Source organism: Alosa alosa, chromosome 5 (genome assembly GCF_017589495.1).
Source record: "Alosa alosa isolate M-15738 ecotype Scorff River chromosome 5, AALO_Geno_1.1, whole genome shotgun sequence".
Lineage (NCBI taxonomy): Eukaryota > Metazoa > Chordata > Actinopteri > Clupeiformes > Clupeidae > Alosa > Alosa alosa.
The window spans coordinates 6,498,506-6,514,662 of NC_063193.1; the positions used below are offsets into that span (position 1 = coordinate 6,498,506).

The window sequence follows — 16,157 nt, forward strand, 5'->3', positions numbered from 1 at the left end:
GATAAGTTAAAGTAGACCTACAGGAGGATTGGGCATTACTGACTCTTACTAGCAGAAATTTGAGCTCAGGTGCAAAATAAGAGCAGAACTACATCCAGGTTCGTAGTACATAGTGCATTTACAAGTTAGATGCATGTGTGGTAGATGCAAGTAGATCCATCACAATTTCCTCTGCACTTTTCTTCTCAAGTGAATTTAATTTATATATGTCTGCACTGTTTTAAAATGACCACATGATGTCACTCTTGTGGAAGATTTTAAATGTCAGGGTGTTTGACTCCTATCAGTGATTAGATTTTGAAGTATTATATCATCGAAATATGAGAATAGCTGTTGTTTGTTGCAAATCGTTCGGGAACTTCCATATTACTAAATAGAAAACCAGTGTAAATAGACGTTACATTTTGCAACTTTTCCCAAATCATTTTAACTATCAGTGTCTATGCATGTCTTAATGCATGCTTTAACCTCACATTTTTGTAAATATGGTTCTCTCCTGTAATATCTTCATATCTTACCATACTGATTATGTGAATATGCTTTGGACAGTGGTGGGACAGGCTGGGGTGGTTGGTTGTGAGAAAGAGCTTTAGTATGTGTGAGTGTGTAAGTGTTTTGTGTTACTCTGAGGACCCACTCGAAAATGAGATGTCCATCTCAAGGGGTTATCCTCTAATAAATGAATTTGAATTTGAATTTTATGTATTTAAATCAACTTTGCTTGCTATTTATCCTACACAGAGATATTGGTTTATTTCTCATTAAGGCCCATACACTGGCCACTAAAAATAACCAGACAGTGATATCCCATAAAAGATTTAAATCCCATAAAGGATTTAATTGTCTGGATATAGAATAAGCGTATGTTACATATTGTTTACTGTGTCTTTTGTTTATATTCAGCATGTGTTTGTCTTTAGTAACCACAGATGATAATTAGAAAGTAAAGCTTTAGAGAGAAATTAAAGTCTATTTTCAGTCTACCCTTGGTTATAATTTAAACCTAGTGATTGTCAATATGACCATAGTTGGGTTTGTCCAGAACTGCAATGGGGAAACTCTTGGAACTCTTGAAAGTCTAACAGGAGTGGGCTGTCTGTATTAGCTTTCTAAAACATGTTGATAACATTGGTACTTCATCATAGATGATATCACATCGTATTCATATATTTGTCTCACTTATCTTTTCAACACTGTAGAAAGATCTGGATGCCAAGAACGAAGCATTGGAGGGCTTGTCGCTGCTGTCTGACAGTAAGCTGTTGGTTTATGCTGTGTGACTGGTACCCACACACCCATGTTGGTGTGATGTAATGTACTTGTGTAAAAGTTGAATGAGAAGTTTATTTTTCATATGTGTTAACATTTAAAGGTCCAATTGAATTTATTAAGATCTCTCTGATATCATCAGCATCTACAGAAATAAAGCCTTGACATTAAATGAAGCACAAACATTTGTCTTAGCGTTTTTAATGAACAATTACCCTTTTGTCCTCCTCACAGTCCACACCACTGACCAGTTGCCTTCATTTTTCTTTCTTTTTTTTGCTGGCCAAATATTTAGAATTTAGGAATTTGAGTCATGACTGATCTTCTCTTTGGTAGATCCTCCTCATGTTCACTCAAAGCTAACATGCTCTAGTAGTCAATTGAACATTACCCTGGTACTCGTTTCCCCCGATTAAAGAAGTACTTTTCTGTGGGAGCCTGCACAGCACAGGCCACTACATACTGTATGATTGACACATTTTCTGACATAAAGGCAGGTGAGGCACTAAGTCACTTGAGGAGAATGAGAGGGGAAAGAGAGTGTGACTGTTTGTGTCTGTGTGAGAGAAAGAGGTGTGACCTTTGCTTGTTGATTGCGTAGTCTGGTGGTTAAATATTTATTTTGGATCGCAGTCTTGGGCGCTGTGGACGAGCTTGTGACAGCCAACCAGCAGAAGAAGGATTTGAGGGTATGGGAAGATGCCAGGGCATTGCCAGCCAAGGCGCCTGTAGAGTGTCAGAGAGAGAGAACTGTTCTGTGAATCGATCCTTTCCCTGAGTGAGAAAAACATAGCTACTGATTTACAGGCAACCACAGTAGTCCAAGCAGACGTGATCATCCCTTGTGAGTAGTATTTTCCTTTTTACTTGTACCAGACCGAATTGTCACAGATATTTTGAATTGTAAATTGTGGGTCAGCATTACTTCAGTTATTTTATATTAAGATCATTTGAAGTGTGTGGATTTCACTTAATGTTATTGTAAGTCGCTTTGGATAAAAGTGTCTACTACATAAACATAACGTTATAGCGTAATTAAAAGCATCGTTTGTGAGAAAGAGGAACAATCAAGTTGGTAGAACATCCAGCACATACAGTACTGAATACAGAGTGGAGGAAGAAAGTGGTGTGAATTGTCATTTGAGCGCAAGTGTCATTTGGAATAAGTGAAAGTATGATGTAATTACTGCTTTGGCAACATTGTAACACTTACAGTCATGCCAGTAAAGCTCATTGAAATTAATTGAATTGAATTGTGTGAAACACAGCAGAGTGTGTTGGGGTTTATCAAACAGCTGTACCATGGATTCATGAAAAGCATATCAATCATTATACCATCGCTATGGTGAACTGGCTTTAAACCACACTGGTGACATAATACTGCCATGCCAGTCAGCAAACGTGTGGCACTCTGCTTGTGAACTGTGTTCCACCATATTACCTGAGCAAAGTACCTCAAGATTTGACTGCAATATTTTGATCTTATCTCAGTGTGTGTGTGTGTGTGTGTGTGTGTGTGTGTGTGTGTGTGTGTGTCATGTGAGAAAGCAGAATTATTGCTGTCATTGACTTAGCTATGTTGTGTGTTTGCTGCCTGCTGTCTGGGCATTGCTAAGACTCAGCATGATAACAGTTGAATGAGTCTTGATAGCACAGCTCTGTGTGTTGCAGAACGCCCTGAAAGTTTAGTGGTATTCTACTGCACTGCAGCACAAAACATGTTGGGATGTCTTAGGATAACCCCCCACCCCCCACACTTGATGAATTGGTACTTTCCGTTACTCGTATATTTCCTATGATTGGCGATCTGCAGCGTTGTTACCTCTGTCCATTGTGAATTTCATTTCCGAGCATGAGTCATTGTGGTCCTGATTGCTCCAGTTTCTCTGGCCTGTGCTGGGTCTGGAGAGGCCCTTTCCCCTTCTCCCCCTCACTGCCAGGCGCACTCTGGAGCTCTGTGTGGAAACACTGATTCCTCATGGACAATGATGTCTTCCAGCTGTGTGTAGGAGTCTCTCTCTCTCTCTCACACACACACACACACACTCTCTCCCTCGCTCTGTGTGTGTGTGTGTGCGTGTGCGTGTGCGTGTATGCATGCATGCACGTGTGTGTGTGAGAGAGAGAGACCAATTGAGAAATTCCAATACAATGTCTTGTAAAATCCCAAGGCACTGGAGATCCAGTAAATGTCTCTGTTAGTTTGTTAATCTCACCTGTAGATACATGTGTAAGATATACACATTAGCTCCGAGGTTACGACCAAGAATATGACACTTTCGCTAGTTCTGGATAAATTGGGTGCCCCCTTAGCACTAGATGTTGAAAATGTTAAAATATATTTGAACTAAATTGAAGTACAAATGTATTACTTTAAAGTGGCTGCCATGTTGCAAATATCTTCTTAAAGTCTATGATGCCCTGATGCATCTTGTGCAATGTTTGCCCATAGTTGTCCTTTTTTGAATATGCTTAGTTTGTTTGCAATTACCAATGTGGTGCCATTGTTCTGGTTTGCTTGTTCTGTAGTGTCATTGTTCTCTCAGTACCTTTGAGAATATTTCAATTAAACATCAGCTGGAATGAGTTGTAGAAAAGAGTTGGTCAAATGCTTTGGTCCTCTCTCTCTCTCTCTCTCTCTCTCTCTCTCTACTTCAAATTCAAATTGTTTTATTGGCTTGACAAGTTGGTTGCTTGTATTGCCAAAGTAGTTATAAGGACATGAGGCTCATAGGCTTAAACTTGCATTAGATGAGCAGAGATACAGACAGAGATACAGACAAAGATACAGACAGAGGAGGGGAAACAATCCCCTTTGTTCCTGAATGTATTTCTATACATGTAAGACAGGTGTCACTTGCGCTCAAGCCTTATCGGTGCTCACAGTCCAGGACTAAAGATAATAAAGAGATAATAAAGTCCATTCTCCCCTTCCTCTCCCAAGACATTGGTTAGTAGTGAGGGGTGGGTATTAACAGCAATTAACCAGTACAATCAGAAGTGAGTCAAAATAAATCATAATAAAAAGACGTTGTCAGAATGCTACTTCAAAGAAAAGCGTTTTGGATCCATACACTCAACACAGTTGAGCCCCATGGTTTAAATGAATGATTATGTCTTTCCTGTTTTCTCTAACTAAGTCATTTTTTATTTTGATTTATTTTGACTCACTTCTAATTCACACTGACCAATGATGTATTTGATGCTTACTTTTCTTTCTACGAGTGCTTGTACTGGTTAATTCCTGTTAATACCCACCCCTCACTACTAACCAATGTCTTGGGAGAGGGAGGGGAGAATGGACTTTATTATCACTGCAATGTTACCAGTATGGTTTGACTCTGAGGAAGACGCAGTGCGTCGAAACGTCAGTCGTTTGTGCACCTTAACAAAAAAAGTTTAAATGTTCTCTGAGTGCTCCGGTCATCCCTGGGTGTAGTCTCTCTAAAGTGGCCCAGCCAGTCTTTCTGTATTTCTATTCATATTATGAAGTGTCTGTGGGCAAGTGAGTATTGGTACTTCTGCATGTACTTCTGAGAGCAATAGTATCCCTTGTTCATGAAACACAAAGGCTTGTGTTATTGCCAGAGCCCCAGTGAGCCCTCTGAAACGGGCAGGAGGGAAATGGCCTAGTTTGTTCCCTGCGCATGATGAAACACAAGAGGGCGTAGCCACGGCGCCCGTGCCTGCATGGGAATCTATTATTTCCAGCTGCAGATGGGATGGAAACTATTACAGAGCCTCTGACAAGCTTTAGCTGGAGAGATGTGGGTGTTTCAGGATGAGAGCAGGCTAAGTCATCAAGACATACTACACACATGCGCACACAAACACACACACACATACACGTACGTACACACACATACACACATGTTCACAGACATGAACTCACACATACGTAGGCTGAGTCACTCTTTGTAGTTTATCTTTGCCTCCCCCGTCCCAGGACAGACGAAGCAGGACTCTTTCTCTCTCTCTCTTTCTCTCTCACTCACTCACTCGCCCGCTCTCTCTCTCTTTCTCATTCTCCTCCCTCTCTCTGTCCTCAGATCACAGCCGTGCCTCTCCTCAGTAAGTACTCATCTTGTTCTAAACCTTTCTCGTAGATTTCAGAGTTATTTTAACCGGGAACTTTGTGTCTCATTCATGGGTGTTTTCTTTCATCTGGCACTCTACGGCAGCTTTTGCTTTGTCTTTTAGTTTGGATCTCTGACTTCTCTCTGGCTCAGCTGTGTGAGTGTACGTGTATGTGTGTGTGACTGTGTGTGTGTGTGTGTGTGTGTGCAGAGGCGGCTTTTAGGGGGTGTGTTTCTTCCGTTCAGGTCCCCTGTCAGTCGCAAAACACTGAGCAGAAATCTGGAACCATAGAGATGTATTATAATTGTATAATTGTATGGGATATTCTTTGCAGTATTTCTATTTTCCTGATGATCCTGACATTTTAACATTACATATGTTGTATTTCTATTATGCATGTTTTAGTCAGTTAATGTGTTCATGTAAAATTACACTGAATAGTTCAACAGAATGTATTTTGTACAGTTCTGGAGGGCAGGTTGTAGATCCAGATCGCCTGTGCACGCATTTCTTTGTGTCTGTCAGGGCACATTCTGGTGGTGGTTGTTGGGGGTAAGCGTCACATGTTGACATTGTTATAGTTTTTGACACATGTCACAGCAATCTTATGCTGGTAGGCTAGCGAGACTATTAGTTATTGTGCTTGATATTTTTCCACCTTCTAATTTGACCTGTGTATGACTGCAACTCTCTTTAGTTCTGTGCAAGTATTCAGTATGACAAGTTGTTGAAGAATGATCAGGGCCTTCATTTAGCAATTCGTTTTTTTATATTTTGTTGTTTTGCTTGAATATTTGAAGAATAACTCTTAACTGACCAGTGCTGTGCATCCTACTCATATTGCAGTGTTACATAACTTTGGAGTAGCATTGACGAGGAGTGTTTGGCTCCATTATCTGAACAAACCCTTATTGGCGTATCTGTTTTGACTTGTGACATTTAATGGGCCAACCCTTTTCATGCTCTGTTGAACTGTTCACTGTGGACTTGAAAACAAGACGGTGAAATTGTGTGTGACAAACTGGGAAAGGCTGAAATAGACCAAATGTGGCCATTTGGCTCAATGTATTAGGTGAAATGGCTGGTCCATCAGTTTATGAAGAGATAGAGGTGGACTGATTTTGTGAAAGAGAGAAAATGAACAGAACCTGGCGGAGGAATGTGCTCTCTCTGCTCACTAGCCCAGAGACTGACAGTGATGACGGTGATGATAATCAGCTCACAGCAGGGGTCTGAGGACCAACCTGATCAGATGGGTCTTCTGTGCCTCCCTCCCTCCCTCATCCTGATTAAATGTTCTCTCTCCCACAAACACAACACACACACACACACACACACTCTCTCTCTCTCACTCACTCACTCACTCACTCACTCACACACACACACACACACACACACACACACACACACACACACACACACACACACACACACTCTCTCTCTCTCTCACTCACTCACTCACTCACTCACTCACTCACTCACTCACACACACACACACACACACACACACACACACACACACACACACACACACACACACACACACACACACACATACACACACACACACACACACACAGAGAGAGAAACCAACACCATTTACTGACCTGAGCACTTTGTTATGAACAACAAAATGCCAGTGTTTTACAGGAGCCTGGGAGAAAGGGCACTCTGGCCTTTAGCTGAAACAGTCTGACGTCAGCAGTAAGACTACACCATATAAACCACTGTTACATGGTGTCCAGCCAAACCACTGAATTATTCACCATGAGCTGACTCAAACTGTTTACTAAATGAGGTGTCTGTCTTCTAGGCTGGTCAACAGTGCAGAATGCACACAAAACATTGCCTACATTCTGTGGCCTACACATGCATATGTCTTTGAAATCCTTGACCAAAAAATCCTACAGACAAGTATTTCTGTTACTGCATAAAGCCTACTCATGCTTGTTTATGCATCACATGACAGAAACTGGACTGTCGGCTAGTGAATATCTGGGTTTCACTGCCAGCCCCCTTTTACAGTATATTGTGAAATTCCTTTGACCAAACTGGAAGACCAGGTTTTGTTTCATTCCCTTGGTGCTGAGGAGACACATTCTTACAATGTGACTATGCTAGTCCTTCTCCATTAGTACACTTGCTATTCCTCCTCTATGTGACATTTAATCCACTGTTGTAATTCTATTTTGCTATCAGTGTAGATTACCCCCCCACCCCACCCTTCCCCAGTAAAAGAGTGGGATGATGGTTTGTGGTGGAGGCTGAGGGCAGAGTTGCCCTGCAGTGCCTCGTCTTTCTCCAGTAATAGACCGCAGAGATAGTACTGTAGCTGTTCCTGGACTGATGAGCAGGACTAATCCTGCTGTGTTGACAGACTGAAGAGCTGAATTGCTGGCTCGTGGGTCTGCTGAACTGTGTTTGGTTTGGGTTGTGAGCTGTGAAGGGAGGACACACAGGACTTTTCACAGACCACTGCGTGCACTCTCTCTCTCTATCTCTCTTTCTCTCTCTCTCTCTCTCTCTCTCTCTGTCTTTGTTGACTGTACAAGGTCATATCAGGACCCCTTCAAACAGTAACCATCAAGATGCAGTCAGACTCATACTCAAACCTTCAGATGGTGCCAGGCCTGGGGCAGTATACCAGTGAATTAATTTGATTCAGTAGAGTTGTTGTTTCAGTGGCACACAATGGACTTACGGTCAGGTTTAGGGTAGGGTGTAGCTTTTTTATTTGATCAATAAAGTGATGTAAGAATTCCTTTATCAATTGATTGCTGAAGTACATACTCCAAGCTACTAAGTTGTCAGTGTAGACTAGATTGGAACGGGCCCATAGAGTCTGTGTGTGTATGGGGAAAAACAAGCAGGCCATTTGAACAAGATCATATTCCCTGGGAAGACATGATGAAACTCAATGGCAGGCTTACTGACCTGGGCTCCTGTGAGCTTGCCATAACTATTCATTACTATAATAATGGAATGACTCTCAGCTAAAGAGCAAAGGAAGTACATAGACAGGGAAAGAAAACACAATGACAATACGTGTTGATGTCAATAAAAAGAGAGTGAGTAATACTGAAGGGAGAGCCAAAAATAAACACGAGGAAGAAGGGATGATGAAGGAGAGGTGGCTTTGGGAGGTCCCACACTGTATTCACTCCCTCATCCTTAAGCCTACACTCTGAAATATCACCTTATCGCAACAAAGAGCCCTGCCCATTCAGGAAGCCCCGGAGCAGGCAGCCAAGAGGCACCACGGCTTTTACCCAGGGCTCAGAGGTTGCCACGACAACAGCCGCCAAACCAGTAAGTCTCACTCAGGCGGAGCAAGTTTTACGCGAGAGTGGAGATAAAGAGAAGGGGGAAAAGGAAGAGAGAGATAGAGAGAGAGAGCAGGCACCTTGTATTGTCATCTGTTAAAGGACAGATACGGTGTGTGTGTGTGTGTGTGTGTGTGTGTGTGTGTGTAAATGCAAACACACGCCTACATTTGGGTGAGTGAATTTCCCTGTCTTATACAATATCACTCTGCACTGTTTTGCCTGGGAAGCTTCTCATGTGTAAAACTATAAATCTGAAGTAAAGCTGTCTACATTTTATAATACAAGAGACACCTTGTCTTCCTATCCAGACATCTGCAGTTTTGGACTTGGATTAATGTTCTTCTAGAAAACCTCCAGAGATTACCCTTGGCCAACACTGAAGCCGTATATATGATTGTGTGTGTGTGTGTGTACATGTGCGTGTGTGAGAGAGAGAGAAAGAGAGTGAGGGAGAGAGACTGACTGTTAAAGATAAAAGTGGTTCTTGGCAAAGTTCTAAGATGGCTATTCAGGAAACACAACACCTGAGACGACCATTCAGAGGCCAGATTTAGTCTGAGCTCCGACTAGTCATTTCTAGTCGTGGACTTTTATGTTGTTCTAGTGCTTTGTTGTTTACCATTATGTTTGTTATATCAGTGCCTGGCAATCTGACAACAGTAGTTATATACTCTCCTCAGTAAGTATACTATCTTGTATCCATAGAACACCTATTAAAGCTTTTGTTGAGCTTTTGTTAAGGCAACTAATTACACTTCTTAATGATGTGAGGAGTAGCTATTGTGTCACAGTTATAAACAAATCTGGTTGCATGCCCAGTGTTTTGTTGGAAACACATTTAAGGCAGTGTTTCTTCCTCTATTGGATGATAGCTCCGAGCTTCATGTTTGGTCCGTGTTACCTTTCGCATGGTGTTTAATCTCATGTCCCCCCGATGGTCTCGATCGTCTTGTGTTGGTGAAAGGCAATGTAAGCAGACAGCGATGTCAAGCTCATTTCCCTCCTCCGCTGCTGACAAAAGGCCCCGTGGGGCCCCGGCCGCCACTACGCTCCTCCCTCACCTCAGAGCCTCTGCAGAGACGCGGCCTGATCCCTGAAGCTCTCGCTGATCCGTCTGGGAGCCCTACCTGCTTCTTGCTCCCACACACACACACACATACACATACACATATACATACACATACACATGCACATGCACATGCACACACACACACACACACACACACACACACACACACACACACACACACACACACACATACACATATACATATACATATACATGCACATGCACACACACACACACACACACACACACACACGCACACGCACGCACACGCACACGCACACGCACACGCACACGCAAACACACACACACACACACACACACACACGCACACGCAAACACACACACACACACACACACACACACACACAGGCACACACAGGCGTGCGTGCACACACACACACAGAGCCCTATATGTTTGCATATTCAAAGAGGAAGAAAGAAGTGTGTGAGTGTGTGTGAGTGTGGAGGAAGAGGGAGGGAGTCCATGTGTTCCTGGAGGAAGTGTGCAGATGCAAAATGTCCCTCTGCCTTTTGCTCTGAACTGAGGCATCAGTGTGCTCAATGCAGTGGGCTATATGAAATTCTCAAATTATTCAGACAACCTTGGATATGTTCCTCTCGACTGATGACATGCAAAGGCAACACACCGTGATGTTCTATGTGTAAGAATGTGAGTATGTTGCCCACACTACCCTCTGCCTGTCCCCAGGCTGCTCGATTAGCATGTGAATGGAGGCTTAAGATAAACCACTGCTCTTCATTTCTGACCGGTATGCGAGGACCGTCCTCTACCTCCCTTGGCTGAATCGCCAGGCAACGGGCTGAAGCACCATACAAGGCAGTGAAGCGGAGGCGTCTGTGATAACTTTGTATATCTTACAACAGCATATCATAAGCAAGGCTGTGTGCAGACCCTTGTATGGGATCTGCTCCTGTGAGCCAAGTCGCTGTGAGGGACGAAGATTCCGGGAGACGGAGTGATTCACCTTTAGTTGGAGAGGTCAGACAACTGCCGAGGGTGATAATCATTTTGTCGGCGGAGTTCCCAGGGGGAGGTAGTGGAAGCGTTTTTTATTTTTTTCAGCTTGTGGTGTTCTGGGCTTGTGTGTCCACTGTTATTCTTTCATTAAGAGATTCTTTACCCTGCTCACACTCTTATTTTCTGCTCGTTTGCTTTGCATAGATTGTTTTCCCTCTTTGCCGCAGGGCTGCAGGGGCAATTGCTGAATTCCTTTGGTGTTGAAGTATGGATCTGACCGGGCAGGGGACGACAGGAATTATAATGATGTTTTATTTGGTCGGCGCTGTCTCTGCAGACTGTTTGCTCAGAAACATAGTTGTGTTCCATTCATGTTTACCCCTTTAGATAGCTGTAAATGTAAACACAGGGGAATTAAAAAAATGTAACAGTGAAACATTGGGATCATTATGTTATCATTAGTCATAGTTTATCCAGGAAGCACACACAGCATGGCTTCCAAAAGCAGTTTGTTTCCATTTGGGGAGCAGTGTTTAAAGCTGTGTTTATGCTCAAATTGGTATCTGTTTGGATAAATCCGGATCGAATTAAAGGGACACCAGGCAAGCCTGATGCTTTTTCTCTACGAAACTCCCCCTCGCTTGGTCTGAAGCTCTTTTCCTTTTCTTTGCGTCTTCCGTCAAGGGTTTTCGCTGTTTCGTTAGCCTGCCTCTGTGCTGTAAACTGATCCTGCTTCGGTCGGCGGGTAGGATACACCGAACTTGCAAGTGGAATATTCTTCCTACAGGCAGTAGGGGCGGGCGAGAGAGCCTTCATTAGCCCCGTAATGAGTCATTTAACCATATACCGACTTACGAAGATGATTAATTAACACGAAAACGTTGCCTGGTGTCCCTTTAATGACCCCCAAATGCAAGCAAACAAAGCAAAGCAGCGTCCACATCAGTCCAGAGGCAGCTGGGCTGCAGCCGGGCAGTCAGTATATACAATCATTAACTAGCCCTTTTCTCTCAAAGCAGCCCATATAGACAGGGAGGTTAACACCACAGATGTTGGCAGTGGTCAAATAAAGTTGTCTTGTTCTTTAGACATGGGGACAGTGAAAATGGCATTGAGGGACTGTCACCATGGTTGACTGATCGGACCCCTCTTCTGTGTCATCAATGGTAGTTTTATTGATGTAGTTGTGGTGGTATAGATGTATGGATCAGTGGATGGTCAGTGGAGAGGTGTTAATGGAGGTCCTATGGCTTTGTTTGTAGACGGCACGTCCAAAAGTGAAGAGGGCTTTTGTCGGGGTGGGGAGGGCAGATGGGAGGTCCCATGGCTTTGTTTGCTAACTGCATGTCCAATGACAGTGGCTTTTGTCCGGGGGAGCAGAAGGTCAGAGCGTCATCTCTTCCATGGGAAAGATGGAGAGAATAACCAATTGTGCGACTAAATGAGTGTTGCTGGAATTTGGTAAATATTGAAAATGCAAGGGCTATTCATAAAAAGTCATCTTCTTATGCTGTTAACTGCCCAGTGAATATATGCACAGGGTTTTATAAGTGATACCACACTCACTTGTGACGGACATGGTGGAATTACAATGGCTACAAATTTGGGAACCTCAGTAAGTTAATTCATGCAGCCTGAATGGTTTGCATTCCTGACTTGGTGGGTCCTACAGCTGATCCCATTCTGCAGACCTCTGTGAGGAGGAGGAGTATGCATATGATTTCATTGAGGGTTGCGGAATATCTTGAATGAGACACTGTACGGTCTGCTTTCTGTTCGAGCGTGCAATTAGTTGAATACCCTGGGATTTGTTTTCATGATGAAATAGACAGACTGTTTTTTTTGTTCTGTAATGTAAATGTAGTGCCTATAGAATGCAGAGGAATGAATTGGGTGTGGTGTGTCTTGGTTATATCCTGTTGGTCACTGACCTAATGGTCTGACTCACCGGGTGAGCAATATGTGATTTTCATGTTGAATCCTGACAATCCTTTAATTGGACTCTAAATCCACAATGGTTTCCTGCTTTGTTAGATTAATTATGCCACATCGGGTAGTGTTATTCTGTGGGATTTAATGCTCCCCAGCCTAATTATTCTTGCCACAAGTGGAGTATGGGACACAGTCTTGTTGAGTTGAGTTCTTGTCTGGATATGCTGTACCTCATCCTAGCCTGGTTTACCAATGATTACTCAGTCAAGGGTGTGTTCCTTATTAGGGTTAATGCTTTGTGTCTCCCAGTTGCATTCCAACATAACAACATGAAATGTTTGTTGCATGTATGTAATGCTGCAAACGTAAACAATACAGATATGAGTCTGTGTCATGCCGACAATGATGTAAGAATTCATGAATAAGCTGAATGCCACGTGAGCATAAATCTGTTCCATACACATGAGCCTCTCCGTCCCCCTGACACAGCATTGTGGCATGCATGGCCAGCAGGAGAGAAGAGTGGAGTGGAGAGGAGTGGAGTGGAGTGGAGAGGAGAGGAGAGGAGAGGAGAGGAGAGGAGAGGAGAGGAGAGGAGGAGGAGAGGAGAGGAGAGGAGAGGAGATGAAAGGAGAAAAGAGAACAGAAGAGGAGTGGAGAGGAGAGGAGAGGAGAGAAAAGGAGAGGAGAGGAAAAGAGAGGAGAAGAGATGAGGAGAGGAGAGGAGTGAAGAGAAGTGGAGGAAAGGAAAGGAGAGGAGAGGAGGCGTGAGGCCATGTGAGAGCGATTTGTGTGGAGGCTCCTCCTCAGGAGTCCAATTAAAGCGTCTCATTGTCTTCCTGCATCCTGTTACCTCCAAATACAACAACTGCATTAGTACAGTGCTGGGCTAGCAGGCTTGGCCTTTTTCCTGAGGTTAACACGTTACTGACAGACTTGGCCCCATGCTATGGGAGCGGGACAAGTTGTCCCCAATTCAGTGTGTTGCAAGTATTGGTCACTCACAAGACCTTCTGACCAGACAAGAAATTTACTGTGACTGGACCAGAGGGTGTCGAGTTGGCAGTAAAGCCTGCAACATTTGACACTCAGCCAGAACACTGTCTCACCGCATGCCGAAAGCTGTCTGATACCCCGGCCAAGTTTACAGAGACGAGACATCCCCATCCTAACAGGCTCTGGAGGAATCCAGCTCCCACACTCTAAACTCCCATCTCCATGTTTGGTTGAGGAAGTAAATATCTGGCCTTGAGATTTGGAAGATGTCCTGCACATTCAAGACAACAAGAACATCTATGTTAATGTGTAACCCACCCAAACAAACAGGCTCCCCTGAAGCAGATCTCCCAGGGAGCACCACCCCCACCCAAGGGTGTTTTCCGCTACTTGCGTTGGGAAGTGTGCTTCAGCGCTTGCAAGCCGATAAGAATGTGTAGGGTGTTCGGAGTAAACACTATTTCTGGTGTGCATGCGTGTGTTCTTGCGAATTCTTGGGCCAGATATGAGAGGGCTGAATTGACCTTATTAGGTTGGCTCTCCTCTCGGCTCTCTCCTCAAGTTTTGGCGAGAGCGTCAGGCTTTGGACAGAGAGAGAGAGAGAGAGCTGGACTTAGAGAGCTGGAGCTCCCGACTTTTCCTGCTCTCTCCCCTCAATACTCATTTAGGTAATGAAAGCCTCAGGAGCCAGACGCAGCGCGGAGCAGGCCAAGCGGCCTCACCAGCTTTTTAAGGCTTGGTCTGTTTGAGGGGCTCCACTGATTTAAGGACTTGTTTTCCTTCTTCCAGCCTCTTTCCTCATGTCATTATGTGCTGTAAAGGCCGACCCTCTGAGAAGCAGAAGTGGGAGACATTTAGCAGGCTTGACTGTGGGAAAGTGTTGAACATGAATGGGTTTAAAAGACTTAAACAAGTCAAACAGACATGCCAGTGTGGTCTGGTTAGCACGGTTTAATCAAAACAAACTACAGATTTAAGACATTTTGACTGAAGGGAAGGGTTAATGGATGGATCACCCTTTCTGCTGTGGTTCAGAGATTGACCTTTTTTATATTAAATTCTTCAGATGATGAAAATGTCAGCGGAGATTGTCACGGTGAGACCACAGTAATCCAGAGATATGCTGGAGCTTGGTATCATTTCCCCACATGCAGATAAGCATACTCCACCAGCCTTTAACATTTCGCTATCTGTGGAGTCAGTGAGTCAGAAGTATGATAATTTATCAGTGTCAGGGGGATGTGCATGTGCACACACACACACACACACACACAAACACTCACACACTCTCTCTCTCTCTCTCTCTCTCTCTCTCTCTCACACACACACACACACACACATACACATACACACAATTGAGCTGTTCTTCCTGTTATGTAACAGCACAGTCAGGGGTTATGGGTCATTTGGGGAGACACATCTGCTTAAGATTGCATAGCGAAGGTTAGTTATTCCCATGTGCGCGGGGGGGGGGGCTAGCAGTGTGTGATTTGGACCACAGGACACTGGATATGGCAGTCAGAGGACACTGACCACAATCTTTAGACTCTGTAATGTTCCATTTTAGACAGCGTTTGGAAAACTCATCTTCGTACAGTTGAAACACTCGCATTCTGGCTGCCTCCCTAAACGGCTGAAAGCTGACCCCAGATGGAAAGTAGTGATCATCTCAGAGAGCGCAGGTCCTGAGTTTCCATGCCAACCTACATAGTTACTACTGACCCTATTCAGATACCGAGGGAAAGGAGGTTACCTCCCACTTGAGTGGAAATTACCCCCTCTCAATCCTGCTCTCCTTTGAAGTGGAATCGGCTCTCCTAATCTGCTTTGCTAAGGTGCCGGACATTTGAACTTGAAGGCCTTTTTTTAATCCTCTTCTAGCTTCCCTCTATTTTTTTTCCAGCATAGCTCTTTTTTTTTTGTTCAGTTTGGCTGGTGGGCCCTGGGCTGTCCCGGGTTTGTGTTCTGTTATGGAAGAATCCGGCAAGCTTGTGACTCAGTCTCATTGTTTTGGTATGGGGTTTGCTATGGTGACAGGGGAAAGATGGAGATCTTTTCCACCTCATGGAAATCAACAGCATTTAACTTCAAGCAAAAATGGGTATATATATTGCTGGGTATATACACTTGACTGGAAGATGTACATTCTCACCCCTGACAGCTTTTCAGTGGGGAAAGAAGAATATGGGCTTTATACATGACGTCCTAGACTGTGTGTTGTTGTCCAACCTGCCAGTAGCTTAGCTTGTTGTATGGTGACTCAGTGCCTCTGGAGGGGCAGCACTGCAGTGAAGTCTCAGTGTGGGACATAGTGGATGCCAAATGGGATAACTCGATAATGTTAAGGTGAAAGGAATGCAGACAAACACATCACGGGCCTGGAAATAGCGTCTATCGAGTGCTTTCACTAAAGTCTCTCACTAAATGACTGTGATTAGGAGAGTTCCATTATCATTCAGGATGTGGGGTATTAGTGTGTAAATAAATTGATTGGAAATATGTTCAATTT

At 43.8% G+C, this 16,157-nt stretch overlaps 1 protein-coding gene across 10 annotated transcripts in view; it reads left to right on the top strand.

Moving 5' to 3' along the window:
- Window positions 1-1,949: 1,949 nt before the first annotated feature.
- Window positions 1,950-16,157, top strand: part of sorbs3 (sorbin and SH3 domain containing 3) — a 33,423-nt gene continuing 19,215 nt past the window's right edge. For 2 of the 10 annotated variants that reach the window (XM_048243372.1, XM_048243376.1), the window contains exon 1: window positions 10,612-10,796. The gene's annotated coding sequence lies outside the window, so the exon portion shown is untranslated. Of the gene's footprint in view, window positions 2,114-5,068; window positions 5,341-10,611; window positions 10,797-12,092; window positions 12,182-16,157 lie in introns of those variants that run through there. The other 8 variants (XM_048243375.1, XM_048243371.1, XM_048243378.1 and 5 more) reach the window with 8 other exon arrangements.